The sequence below is a fragment of the Dermacentor albipictus genome, chromosome 5 (genome assembly GCF_038994185.2).
Source record: "Dermacentor albipictus isolate Rhodes 1998 colony chromosome 5, USDA_Dalb.pri_finalv2, whole genome shotgun sequence".
NCBI lineage: Eukaryota > Metazoa > Arthropoda > Arachnida > Ixodida > Ixodidae > Dermacentor > Dermacentor albipictus.
Window position 1 is genome coordinate 110,280,952 of NC_091825.1, and position 13,688 is coordinate 110,294,639.

Below are 13,688 nucleotides of genomic sequence, written 5' to 3' on the forward strand. Positions count from 1 at the left end.
TATATAGATTAGAGTAAAGAATTGCGCGTGACCAATGGAACATCGTTTGGAAACTGCAGGCAAAAAGCGAAGTGTCTGGAGTGTAGAGAAAGCGCGCTACTCCTCACATCTCCGAAGGCGACTTAGAATGGCTCGCCTCACTTACACAACTCGCGTAAGCATTCGTTGCATTGAGAAATGGGAGTTGCGGCTGAGTTTGAACCCTCTTTTTAGCTAAACGTCGATCACGCGTTCCTTTCTCCCTCTCTGGGGGGCGGCAGGGGGCGCGACTCTCACGGAGAGAAAGAAAGTGGAAACCATTGACCGGGAGAATATGCAGCAGTGTCTTTGTTCCCGAAAGAAGAGATGGACGTTCTATTCAGCTGGGGCGGGACGCTGTTGGCGCGCACACACGTAATACATGTGCACGACACAATGAGCCGCCGTGACCTCTTCGCCTCGTGTCGGTGTCGAGTGCGTGCCTGCGTGGCGTGGTGGTTTTAGATGCGCGTAGGACTTCGAGATTACCGTCGTAGAGAGGGGCCGGGAAATGCGTGTCACTGTCCTCGAATACGAAGCGAGTTCCAAGCTGGCGACCGAGGAATAGGCAAGCGGAAAGAATGAGCGCGGAAGTCTGTCCGTGCTTGCTCGGGACGAGTCTGCATGCCGGAAGATCAACCAAACCGCACGCATCAAGAGTTGTTCTAGCTGGCGACGTAGAGTATGGAGTTGCTTGAAAGATTACCGCGTGCGTGGCTTGTTCGCTGTTCGTTTCGCGCTAAGCCTGTGGTTGAAATGAGAGCAAGTATTTAGGGTATATGCGTGATTCGATGGACTGTATGAATATAAAGATTGTGTGGCTTCCGAAGGCGAGCGAACTGACGTTGATGTTCACCTTTAAAATAGAACAAATATGAGAATGCAGTGGTATCAGCACTCGAATAAGCGTACATTAAAAACATCTCTAGCTTTCATAAAGAGGTCGACCTGTGAGATGCGACTGCTGTTTTGCCTAAAGAAGCGTGCGGAAAAGAGAATACTTGCCCAGCCCTATATTGTATACGCATGCTATCCTGATACTCTCACAAGATGGCCGTTTCAAATGCTCTGGTTGAACATTTTGAATCGCAGCTAACTCTTTTGGATGAAGTTGACGCCTAACATAAGAGCGGTAGAACCGAGGGTGCAAGCGAGCCCGTCAGATAACTCTTGTGGAAAAAGAGGTACAGCTGCTACAGTTGTAGTACACTCTTCGTGTTTCATTTCCTAAAAATACCGTTGCAACTAGTTGTTGCGCCTCATTATACGCATGTCATGAGCCATTCCAAGCAGTCATGGGAAATTCATATATGTGGGGCGCGGCAATGCGGATTTTGATTCTCTGATTCATTTTTTTCTTGTCTTCTATAGCCGTGGATTTTGTCCCTTTGAATGAGTTATGAGAAGTTGCGCGGTAAATGAAATATTAAATTGTTTGTTTTAACATTTCGAGAGAGAAAGGATGCATAGAAAGGCAGGAAGGTTAACCAAAAGTAGTTCCGGTTGGCTACCCTGCACGGGGTGGCAGGAGTAGTGGGATAAAGAGAGACAGAGAACGGAAGGAGAGAGAGAGAGAGAGAGAGACGAGCACAAGCAAACTGCGTTCGCTATAGAGCGGTAGGGGGAGGCGTTCTTGAAGTATATCGTGAAGGCCCGTAGACCGCAGGAATCTTAGTAACGCGAACAAGGCCTTCTGCGCGGATGCGCTTTGGGAGCACTGGACTAAAGATTTTAGTTCTAATAGTGAACGATTGTCTAATTGGTCCATCGCTTGCCTCTCGGCACTAAAGCGTGGCCAGAAACAGATAATGTGTGCGAGCGTCTCATCGCTGCTGCATGTCTCGCACGTGGGGCTGTCGGCCATTCCAATGAGGAAGGCATAAGAATTCGCAAATGTAACGCCTAATCACAGACGATGCAGCATGGTCTGTTCACGCCGTAGTAATCCAGACGGTAGGTGCATCTGTATGTCCAAAGACAACGAACGCAAACGACACATGCGAAAAACGTTCGAGGACGACAGGGGCAAAGTAAAATCACAGGGCATCAATCGCAGCCCAACCACAGCGTCTGTTCGCGAAATCGGAATCAAGACATGTTGACCACTTCCATGTGCAGATCGGGCGTCGTCGTTTGTGTACATTGGGTTATGAGGGCGTTAGTTATAAAGGAATGATGAAGGTACGTGTTCCGCTTCATAATGAGGCTGCCATGCGGTGCCAGCCACCTGTCAGATACTTAAATTAGTTCTTTCACGTATAGTGGGAAATGACATTTCTCTCCATATATTCGTTATTTTCTCTCTGCATCTAAACGAAGCGATTTAGCAAGTGGTTGTATTCTCTTTCACACTAATTTATTACTGACTTGTGGATATTAGAGAGTCCTAGGTCACGCAGTTTACGCAATATCAGAACACAAGAAAATAGACAGCAGCAGTTGCACTGGCAGCCACGTCTTGCGGTAAATTGTTCATACTCATGTTCAGGCATGTTGGACATTGCCCCCTTCGGCTATCTGTCGAACTTCACCGCAGTGCACGCTGGTGGAACGCGGCTGGCGGTGCGTGCCAACAGCCTCATGCCTCAGGCAAGTTGAATTCAATTTGTAAGACCAGCAATCCGCTATAGGATAAGACGCACGTCTCCAAAAGAACTGCATAGGACACTGTTCATTTCAGGGACACAGTTGTGTACTGATTTACTCGTTTCTGTGGAAAGCAGTAAGTCGGGCAGACGAGCCGCTGCCTAAATGGAAGATGAAGAGAGCACTATAACAATGTCAGGAAAAAGGGACGCGATAGGTGGCAGGCATTGCACTTGCGGCACGTGTGGGTGCGAACTGCTTTTTCAATAGATTGCGGTGTTAACGAAACACACAGACGAGCTAAGAAGGTCAGTAATAGGAGCAGCGAAAGTTGGAAGTTTGGGCACTGAGTCCGTCTCTGTGACAGAGAAGGAACTGTCATTTCTGAATGTGTCCTAGTGTGAGATTTGATAGAGTGACTGATTTTGTGTGGATAGTATATGCGGCGTCAAAAGCAAAAAGAAGACCATATTTCTGCGCATGGTACATCGACGTGAAATATGAGCGTCGTCAATGTATAAATGTGCGCCTAGTTTTCAAATAAACCATTTGTCGAAAGCCAGCACTCATGATGTGTCCCCCTTCTGCGCCATCGTATTTTTCAGGCACTTTACATTTGTTACTCTATATGGTATACGAACAACGCCAAACGTAAACCATTGTCAAGGTAATTGTTACTGTCGTTCATAGCTGTGGTAACCAGGTAATGCGTAAACGGTAAGAAGTTTATGAACAAGCTAGGACTCTTTTGTTCATTTGCCATTCTGTCCGTCAAGACAGGTTTCAGTTTTCGCTGCTTTCGAAGCGCCGCCACGAAGCGGTCATATTTGGCGGCAACTTTATTCAGACTCTCAACTGCCTGCAGTAGCGAGAGCTTTCGCGTCCGTTTTTCTTCCCTTGTGACCTGGAGGTTGATGACCTTGCCAGATGTTGATTTCGTATTATACGCGCGAGAAAGTCGGTCGAGCGAGTCGATTGTCGGATAACCTACCTGCAAGGCCACAAAAGCACCTGCGGTAATGACGAGCATTCATCCATCTTGCAGGTCATTCTTCTGGAAAAGCTGAGAGGCGTTGCCTACGCTTCAAATAATAACAATAATGACAACAGAAAGAAGAATCAGTTTCTTTATCAAAAAGAAAAAAGCTAGAAGTACGTATGCAGCTCTCCATGTGGGCATGTCTTTGTTTGTTTTGCGTACTTTTTATGTGGACGCTGAGAAACTTCATTCGTTTTGTTTTTTGCTTCTTCGCGTGGCTCACATCGTGTACTCGTACATATAGGAAATATTGTGGCGATCGCAGTCACGCAACTGGAGGCACCGACCCCGACTTAAGCATCACATTTGCTCGCCGCCCATGCCGTAGATATGTTTATTATTATTATAATTTGTTTTTTTTTTGCTCAGCGGTACCAAGCTCACGACATCGTATTTTTATTTGCAAGTTCGAAGGATCCGCTGCTTTGTTCACGTCGCGAGTTCCTGCCCAAGCTTCAAGCGCCACTTCGGGACAGAAAATTACTACCATCGTTCACGTTGAACTGCCGTAATTTCGTGGGAGCATTATTGAGACAGCAGAGTGATCAACAAGGAAATGGCATTCAGGAATTTGCACTTTCGCGAGTGTCACACCCATTGTTATGCAGGTGCGGTCACGCATGACTGCGCGGGAAAGGCAAGTGATTGTGAAAAGCTATTGTCGCCCGTCGACGAAATCTGACTAGTCATATAGTGTACATGATTCTATCCGTTTCCGTCATATAAGGCATTCCTTATATCGTAAGTGTCTGGTATAGCGTGTGTGAAAGTGTAAAATTGCGAGTTCGGCCTTTGTGGTTGCATGAAACATCAATGCGAGGCGGCTTGTTACTTTTGGTTTTGAAAAGCCACTTCGCTACATTTGAAATGAGGTCTGCCAAGATTGCCAAGTCACTCCAACGAAAAAAAAAACATAAAAGAAATGTCCAGGGTAAATGTACAAAGTGCTTGAATTTGTTTGCAATTACTTTCTTGTTCGTTTACTTACAGCGGAAAGACACGTTACTGAAACGTTCGCGAAGGGTAGAATTGTGCTTCAGCGAAATTTCCCAGAGTTACGGTAATCCACGCTGCTAGAGGGGCTGCCTCACTTAGGTGCTCGGTCAGGAAAGTTCAGCGTGGTTTGGGTTGTCAGTATGGTTTGCATGGTGAAATTTGTAGCACGCACAATAGACAAGGACGCAGAGAACGTGCACACACACGAGCGCTTACTCACAACTGTTTATCTCTGTAAAAAAGCAGAACATAAGAGCGCCAGCGTTCAGCACCGTGCATGTGCAAAACGAGTCATCAATTTTTGTAAAAAAACATATTACAAAGGTTCAAGCAGTATTCAAGAATACAAACTCTTTGTCAGCGATAGCAACCGATGGTTGGCTGATGCATATTTCAGCACACCTTCTTTTATGGAACGCTTTTGTAATTTCACGCGTGTTTATTTTTCTCTGAACACAAAATATCAGTGTGACAAATACAGTTTCACAATGACATAGGTTACAGTAATTACACAAGAGCGAATGATTTTCTTTTCCTAGAGAATGTTGATGCTCTTTCAGATGAGTGTTTATGCACCCACAGGTTTGTCCTATGTACATGTTGCATATGTTAACGTAATCCGGTACGCAACACCTATTGTGTACTTTGTGAATTTTTGTTCCTCTTTAAGACCGCAGCTGTATTTTCTTTTTCTAATGTCAAACTCTTTGAAACAGCTTTGTACGGTCTTTGCACCTTTTTAGGAGCGCTGAAAAGCACTTCAACGCCATACCGGCTGGCAACATTATTTAGCCCATGTGAAAAATAATGTACGTAAGGTACAACCGCAAGGCGTGTTTCTCTCCGCGCTATGCCTGTTCCTACAATCTATTGTTTGTACACTCTTTATTATCTTAATTACTTTCTCTGCCGTTCTGCAAATAATGTGTTCCGGGAATCCCACTGAAGCTAGCCTTGTTACCTACTTAGCAACGCTTTCTTTCATTCGGTGGCAACAAGATTTTACCAAAGCCGCCCGAAGGCACGACACTGCTATTCCACTTTTTACAATGTCCTGATTTGTACATTGTAATATGGGCTTTTGGATCTGGGGCTGTACATCTAGCATGTGGGGTCGGGTAGAGAACGCAAAGACAAATCTAGAAACTGTAGTTCGCTTTCTTTGGCTATCTCATGGGTAAACTTGAGTCCTATAGGCCACATTCATGGAACACTACATGTAGTACATTTACCACTATCTATGACCTGGTTTAGCCCTATAAAAAAATCAACAAATCTGAAAATCTTTACCAAACTTTCTAACGCACTATGAATATTTCGGTCCACACGAGCTAAGGAAATGTCGCTTAGCATAGGCGCTACCATTGAACCTATGCATATACCAGATTTCTGCACATACACTGCGTCATTCCAGCCGGCAAAAGTAGAATTAAGATAAAAGAATAGTACTTCCATAAATCTTTCTACAGGTATTTCGTATAGTTTCTAAATTTAACTTCATCTTTATCTTCGCAAATACACATTTTTACACTTTCTAACAATTCTGTGTGTGATGTCGAGCAGAAATAAATCTTGTACATCAACGCTGAAAGCGCCACATCCATTTGTTCTATCTTTCCTCAAATATTGAACAACCACCTCAGAAGTGCAGATTGGTAACGGGTTGGAGATTCTTAACGTGGAAAGCTGCTTTTGGACAAGAGATGCTACCTGCTGCTGTGACCTGTTTCTTTCAGTGACAATGACTCTCCAGATTTGTGGGTCATTGAATGAAAAGAAAGAGAAACACTTCAAGATGGAGGCCCTTTGCCTTCTCGACTGAGACGCATAGGCTTACTAAATTGAGGGAACGAGGTAATTCACTAGCGCGCTGTTTTTCTTTAGCCGGCTTAACACCTATATTCTTGAAATTCTCATCGGTAGCTTCACAGGCTTTTTGACAAAACATGCCATCATGTAAGACAACAAAACTTCCTTCTTTATCGGCCGTAAGAACACGCAAACCTCTAGAGGCCAAGTCTCCCGCTACTAGGTTGAGCCAATTGGGATTCACATATGCAGTTTTTGCCTTTGCGATAGCATCAACACATTCAGAAACACACCTTTTACGTTCTTCCGCAGGAACCAGTCGGGAGACGGCTCTCAATGCTGCCAGATTCGGGGGTGGACACAGCGCTGGTTCCAGTGCGAACTTTGGCCCAAGCTGCAGAATCTTGTTATCTGCTTCTGGAATAAAATATTACCCAAGCCGAACCTTCTCAGCGTCCTTGTCTATAGTGCGCGCTACAAATTTCACCACGAATACTTACCAACTCGCCAAACTATCACTTCTGCTGCAGTCTATCGGTATGCTGCCAGCACCCATACCTGTAGTAGTACGAACGTCAGCTACAATTTTCTGCAAAATGAATGTGTAGCGGTATGGTTAAGAAACGAAAGATTAAAAAAAGCACTCGCGCTTAATATTAAACGCCAGCTTACCGGCTCCTGGCGCGTGTCGCAAATTCCGCATTCACTGATTGCCTTAGTGCGTAGATCGCACACACGCACAATAGTGACGTAATGCGAGCACCGTGCAAAGACCGGTGGTAAATAAGGCTAGGGAGAGGCAAAGGTAACGTGCCAGGGGTGGAAACCAGGAGCACAAAACCGTCGAGCCCGATTAGTGACCGGCGCTAACTACACGCTTTCTCTTTTAGTGAGACAGTCCACAAACAGGTGTAGCAGCAGGCCTTTGTCCGCGCCCGTGTCACTGCTGGGTTGGCATAACAACTCTCGCGTGTAAACAAAAGCTCCGGAAAAAGGAAACATTAGAAAAAAAATGAGATAAGGAATAGATGGGGTTCGCCGAGACACACACGGCTAATTTCACAGACCGCTGGGCGCCTTGATGATAGGTTGCACCTGGCGACGGCGTCCGGTCTAAAGAGTCGCGCTCTTTCTCTCTCTCGCGACTTCTCCACCCCTTCACTTTTCTATCGTTCCAGGCATGCCGTGTGATGAAGGGTGGATTGCGTTCGCGGGCCCGCACACCGGTTGAGAAAGGTGAGCAATACAACGGTAGCGAGCTTCGAGAATTCCGAAAGTATAGATGATAAAAGCGACGGCTAGCGGCGAGTCGAGCGAGCAATCGAACGCGGGAGAAAATGTAAAGGAAACACCGATCAAGGCAAAATGAAACACAATCAGCGAGCTACAACAGCTCGCGTAGGGCCGCGGAGGAAGGGTTCGTTGAGGCGATTACGACTCTACAAGCCGTTTTCTTCCCCCATGCCCTCTTTCTCAGCTGTCGCAGCCAGTACGCCTTCCCCTTCGCCTTCCTCCTCCTTCACTCGCCGCGTATCCGCCATGCAGCCTTCACCCCTATCCCCAATTGGCGTGTAAGGTTCGCGCGCGCGGTTATGAATTGGCACACTTCTCCACGCGGCGTCTCTCTTTGCGCCTGCGCTGAGGGAGGAGACGGCAACCTGAATGCGCCGCATGTTTGTGAAGCTCTTCACTCTATTTTGCTTATGTTGTAGGTGATGTTGACGTTTTGTTTCTTTTCCGATCTTTCTTTCTTTCTTTCTTTATCTTTTGCTGTTCTTTTCTTTCTGCTGAAACTTCGTGTACTCCTTCGTAGTCTTTTAATTTTCAACATGCATATTTTAGGTGTCCATTGTGCTACACGTAGGTACATGTTCATTGAGCTCCAAATCGCACTGGATTTGTTCTTTTTTTTGCATTTAATTCGCGTAAATTGGTCCTCGTTAAGGAGTACATAATAACGCAAACTAAGGCATGCACACGGAGACAAGAGCCAATAATCGTGATGGGAGCTGAATCGTGCAAAATTTGCACAACACATAGCGAATAACACAAGGAGGAGTTAGGTGTTGGAAGCATTTTGCCTGACCTTCCTAGAGCTGTGGTGACTAGGGAACCAAAATTTAAAGAGAGGAAGTAAGAAAGTATAGTGCCCTGTTGCTAGGTCCTACGTGCTTTGCTCTCACGTGCACAAAGGTTTCTTTCTTTCTTTTTTTTTCACGGAAAACTGGTTTCGGCGAATGCGAGGCCCCTTCCTAAGTTGTTCCCCCTTCGTGTCGTGCAATAGAGAATGGTGGCGATCGACCGCCTGCGGAGCAGTGGAAATCGCTTAGCTTACAAGGCTGCTTCGTGTGAGTATAATCGCCGTTCATAGTTGGCGAAGTGGCGCATTTGACGGGCTGCCGGAAGCGTACGTGAGTGTGAACACTCGATTGTGGGAGGCCGACAGATGTGGATCGTTTGCGAGAGTCAGTGGCGAAAGTGATGTGGTTAGCTAGGTCATGGGTCCTTTTTATGCGAAGCATATTACGAGAGCTCAACCCAGCTCCTCAGGCGCGGCGGTGTCGCCTTGAAACCACGTGACACCGTGACGTCACGACAGAGGAGAAGTGGCTTTGGCTCAACTCTTGCAAGACGGGCTGGGTGGGAATCGAACCAGGGTCTCCGGAGTGTGGGACGGAGACGCTACCACTGAGCCACGAGTACAACGCTTCAAAGCGGTACAAAAGCGCCTCTAGTGAATGCGGTGTTGCCTTAGAAACGCGCTGTTTCTAAGGCGTGCGTCTCTTGCTCAGGCGCACATTTCGTTGCCGCGCCGAACGCTGCTTTGCTCGACGCTCACCGCGTCCAATGCGGGGCGCGTAGTCGCTGCCCTGTAGCCCATTGTCTTACACCCCTTGGCGGGTCGACGGGAACGCTGTCGCGTTGCACTCTTGAAGGCGAAGCAGTAATGCATGAGTTGTTTCTTCGTCTAGCCGAACCAAATATAGCCAAGCAACAGCAGTTCACCAGGCTAAACAGTGGTTCAACAACTAAAATAAAGGCTAGTATGCTTCGCATCCTGGGCTTAACCTTACCTAAGCCACAGCCATTTTTTTTTAATTAGAAAGGTACGATGCGTACTAAAAGGCAACAAGGTAAGTGCAAGTTTGATCTTGACGTTAGCAACAATGATGCTGATAGTAGCTTCTTTTTTGTTATATTGAACGATTTGCCGCTCGCCGTACTTAATATGTAGCCGAAAGCATACTTGCAGGGATCTCGTTTATCGAATATTTAGGCGCAAGTGCCTTGCGTTTCTGCGGAACAAACTTTCTTTGCGTGCCAGCTTTGATTGTTTGATCAGTAGTGCTTCGAAAACGTGCTTGATAAATGTGCAGATGACAATCATATTTAACTGCTTGTTTGTCGTTTCCGATTAATTTTTTTTGATGCACTTTGTAAATCCTGCACACAGATTATTTTTTCTCGTGAGGACACCAGAGCTTTTATCTATCTGTCCGGACGGCGAACACAAGTTGCTTGTCGGACCGACCCTTATTGTCAGTATGCTCTTTATTTTCGGCAGTGCGCCTACAGCTTCTCCCGTGGAATGGGCAAGTACGTTGAGACGTTAATGAAGTCATTCGTTGTTTGAGAGTTCGCGTAGCCTACACTAGCATATATATTTTTTACAAAGCTGGGTAATTAAATTCAGCGCTGTGCAGCGAGTGAAGCGACCTGCATGGTGATATCGAGCGCTTGCTGTGTCAATGGCGGCGCGGTACCACCACGCAGTCAGCGGCAAACACTTGCCTTGATATACGAGGACAAATATACAGACTAGGGATGCAATGTGAGCCACGAAGACACTGCAGTTACACTTACGCGAGTCAAGAGTTATAGACATTCTTTGACAGTTCGTCATCGGGTCCTATTCTGTTCGTTTAATCTTGAATAGATTACGCTCGTTTTAATTTGCTTTCGTCTACTTTATTGTCGTCTTCATCTCAATTAAGAAAACCACATCCCTAGTAGCAAACCTGGCATACAACAAGGCTGACATCCTCAGCGCTCATTCAATTCTCTCTCTCCTTGCATACGACCCATTTTCTCTTTGGTGACGATGACGTCTTGCATTCTCATTTTGATACATTTGCTTACGCAACTTTTTCCCCTTCGATCATTCAAGTCCGTACGCTGCTGGCTAGAGAGGGCTTCTTACCTATAATTTGCTAAAATTCACAGGCCAGAATTTTATGGTTGGAATTGGTTGGGCATAGGTGGCGAAACGTCTATGTTTTTGTTATACTTTGTTGAGTAAAGCCAGTGTAAACAACACTTTGAAGCAACAGCTCTAGGAGTAGTGCGGGTATACGTAGCAGAACGCAATAAAACATACTGAGTGATGTATGTATGTATGTATGTATGTATGTATGTATGTATGTATGTATGTATGTATGTATGTATGTATGTATGTATGTATGTATGTATGTATGTATGTATGTATGTATGTATGTATGTATGTATGTATGTATGTATGTATGTATGTATGTATGTATGTATGTATGTATGTATGTATGTATGTATGTATGTATGTATGTATGTATGTATGTATGTATGTATGTATGTATGTATGTATGTATGTATGTATGTATGTATGTATGTATGTATGTATGTATGTATGTATGTATGTATGTATGTATGCATACATACATACGAATGTACGTATGTAATATGTACGTGTGTCGTGTGTGCGCGGGCGTGTCTGTCTTTGCAACACGCGTCAACAACCTCGTGGAACCTCTATGACAAGAAGGTTTAGGTGACTAAGGCAGGTTTCTTTTTTTTTGAAATTGAAACTGTGCCAGAACTCGGGAGAAAGTACGCAGCTCCCCGAATGCTGAGCAGCGAAGCGTTTGACAGCCAAGGTCTCGTCGCGTCTCCTTCCCACGGCGCGTTGTGCTTATGATTCACGCAACATGTCATTCATCACCCTACGCCACTCCAGTGCCCGTCTGTTGCCCAATTAGAGCTGGCGTCTTTGGGTTAATTGTGTGCCACTTCCTTAATTTTGCTCTATGTTCGTCTTCGGAGCCACTTTCGGCGAACGGCTGCACACCCGGCATGCCCCTATGCTTTGGTGAGGTCTTTATCCTTGCCAACTTTTTAATGAAAAGCATTATTTTGAGGAAACTGTTTTGGAATGTGACCAGCGTGTTTTGTAGTGACACTTGAGGGTGTATTATAGGGCCTGATACAGTTAATGCCTCTAGTTCACGTATGTGGTGGTGGCAACATTGTGTCATGGCGTCTGTAAATATGAGTATCAGTAGTTTGTTTATCACGTCAGGCTTCTTTATGATACTGAGTTCACTGTAATAAATACCATTAAAAAAGAAATGCATGTTACATTCTGTTGTGTACGGGGTAACTGGGGGAGATCGATGTAGAAAATAGCTCTGCTGCTCCGTTTATCTGTGTTCTACAGCAAGAAAATTTGGTTATGAAGATGATAATAATAAAGATAATGCTGCCACAACGCAAATGTTTAATCAACATCTGACTGCTATCCATACCACTTCCCGCTACACGACTCGGGAATATGCTTAAGTATCTTTAAGCTCTGGTGTAGTCCTCCATGCACTGACTTGACTGGAAGGTCTAAATACATATTTCAGTTGAAGTTCAGCTGTAACCCAGTTCACAATACAGAACGCAAAAAAAGTGCACTGCTGCCCACATCCTCATACGACACCATTTGCCACAAGGATTTACTCAATCCTCTCTGCTCTAAGGAGTCTGACGTTGTTCGCCCTTTGCTGCAGTTGAATATAGATCGACTAACCACGGCCTGTGTTTCTTGTATAGTGAAGGGACGCTTGTCCAATCTTCCTGGCTTACATTAAAAACGCTCTTTCTGCAGAGTATTTAGAGAAATCCAGAATCCTTGATGGTGGTTCATACGAGCGGTAATAGCTGAGCGAGCAGCAGCAAAGGGAAATACAGAAAGGAGACAATATCAGGCAGGCATACGCCTATATGCACGACAAGCTACAGCCATGCACCAACAAGAATAAGAACAACGAAAATAATAACAACAACAAGGTCAACACTGACCCGAGAATACTGAATAAGGAATAGTTATTTCTCATCTATGTTAATGATCTCGCAAATAACATAACTGCTAAGGTGAATCTGTATGCTTACGATTGTGCGACATATATATGATGTAATCAAGACCCCAGAGGACCACCAGAGGCTTGGCAGCTCTTGTAACATGTTCTGCGCCTGGTGTGAATCCTGGCAGATGAATACTAATTTTACTAAAACAGTAGTCATGTCCTTTACTAACAGTTCATTCCCGCAGTATTTTGACTATTCATTCAACAACTCTTCGTTAACTAGAGTGTATAAGCATAAATACCTTGGCGTTGTTTTCACAAGTACCCTACATGGTCAGAGGTTATATAGTCAACCACAAAATTTTACGAAACACGAGGTGTGATAAAAAAATGGCTGTGGCTTAGCTAAGGTTAAGCCCAGGATGCGAAGCATACTAGCCTTTATTTTAACGCGACAGCGTTAAGGAGCTCGTGTCGCAGAAAAGCCGGTGTCGTCGGCTCAGGCGTGTGGCGCTTGCTCAGGCGCACATTTCGTTGTCGCGCCGAACGCTGCGTTGCTCGACGCTCACCGCGTCCGATGCGGGGCGCGTAGTCGCTGCGCCGTAGCAAAGCCACCTAGAAACAGTCTTTGTAGCACGCCGCAACCTTCGCTTCTCATTCCAACGAGCAGCTCTGCCTCCAGGAGGCATCTCACCTCGTGAGTGTCTAGCAGAGGCAAGCGCAGCTGCTTATATACCGCCGCGACGCCGCGAGCGACGGCGCGAGCTGGAGCCCTGTTTCTCCTCTGTCGTGACGTCACGATGTCACGTGGTACTGAAGGCGACACCGCCGCGCCTGAGGAGCTGGGTTGAGCTCTAGTAATATGTTTCGCATAAAATCTGAATATCTGCTCAGCCTCATAACGCATCCTAGCATTCGCATTTACAGCGAATGCTAGGATGCTACTAGTGCATGTGAACAACACTGCGATGTTCGGTTTTACTGACTACTGTTGCAGGCTGCTCGGAAGTTGAACGTTTTCCCCGAGATCCCGTGGTCCGTAAATTTTTGTGTTTGACTGTACATATGGTAACCGGTAAAGCACTTCACAAATTTGTATATACAATGCGCACGCTTCTTGCTGCTCCTAAAGACATGAA

The 13,688-nt window shown here is 45.6% G+C and overlaps 1 protein-coding gene across 6 annotated transcripts in view; it reads right to left on the bottom strand.

Moving 5' to 3' along the window:
• LOC135920237 (uncharacterized) overlaps positions 1-13,688 on the bottom strand; it is a 163,700-nt gene that overhangs the window by 37,991 nt on the left and 112,021 nt on the right. For 2 of the 6 annotated variants that reach the window (XM_065454409.2, XM_065454403.2), the window contains 2 exons: positions 6,949-7,037; positions 6,742-6,865 (listed from right to left, as the gene is read on the bottom strand). The exons of 2 other annotated variants lie outside the window; for them this stretch is intronic. The gene's annotated coding sequence lies outside the window, so the exon portion shown is untranslated. The remainder of the gene's footprint in view (positions 1-6,741; positions 6,866-6,948; positions 7,038-13,688) is intronic. 2 more of the 6 variants (XM_065454406.2, XM_065454404.2) reach the window with 2 other exon arrangements.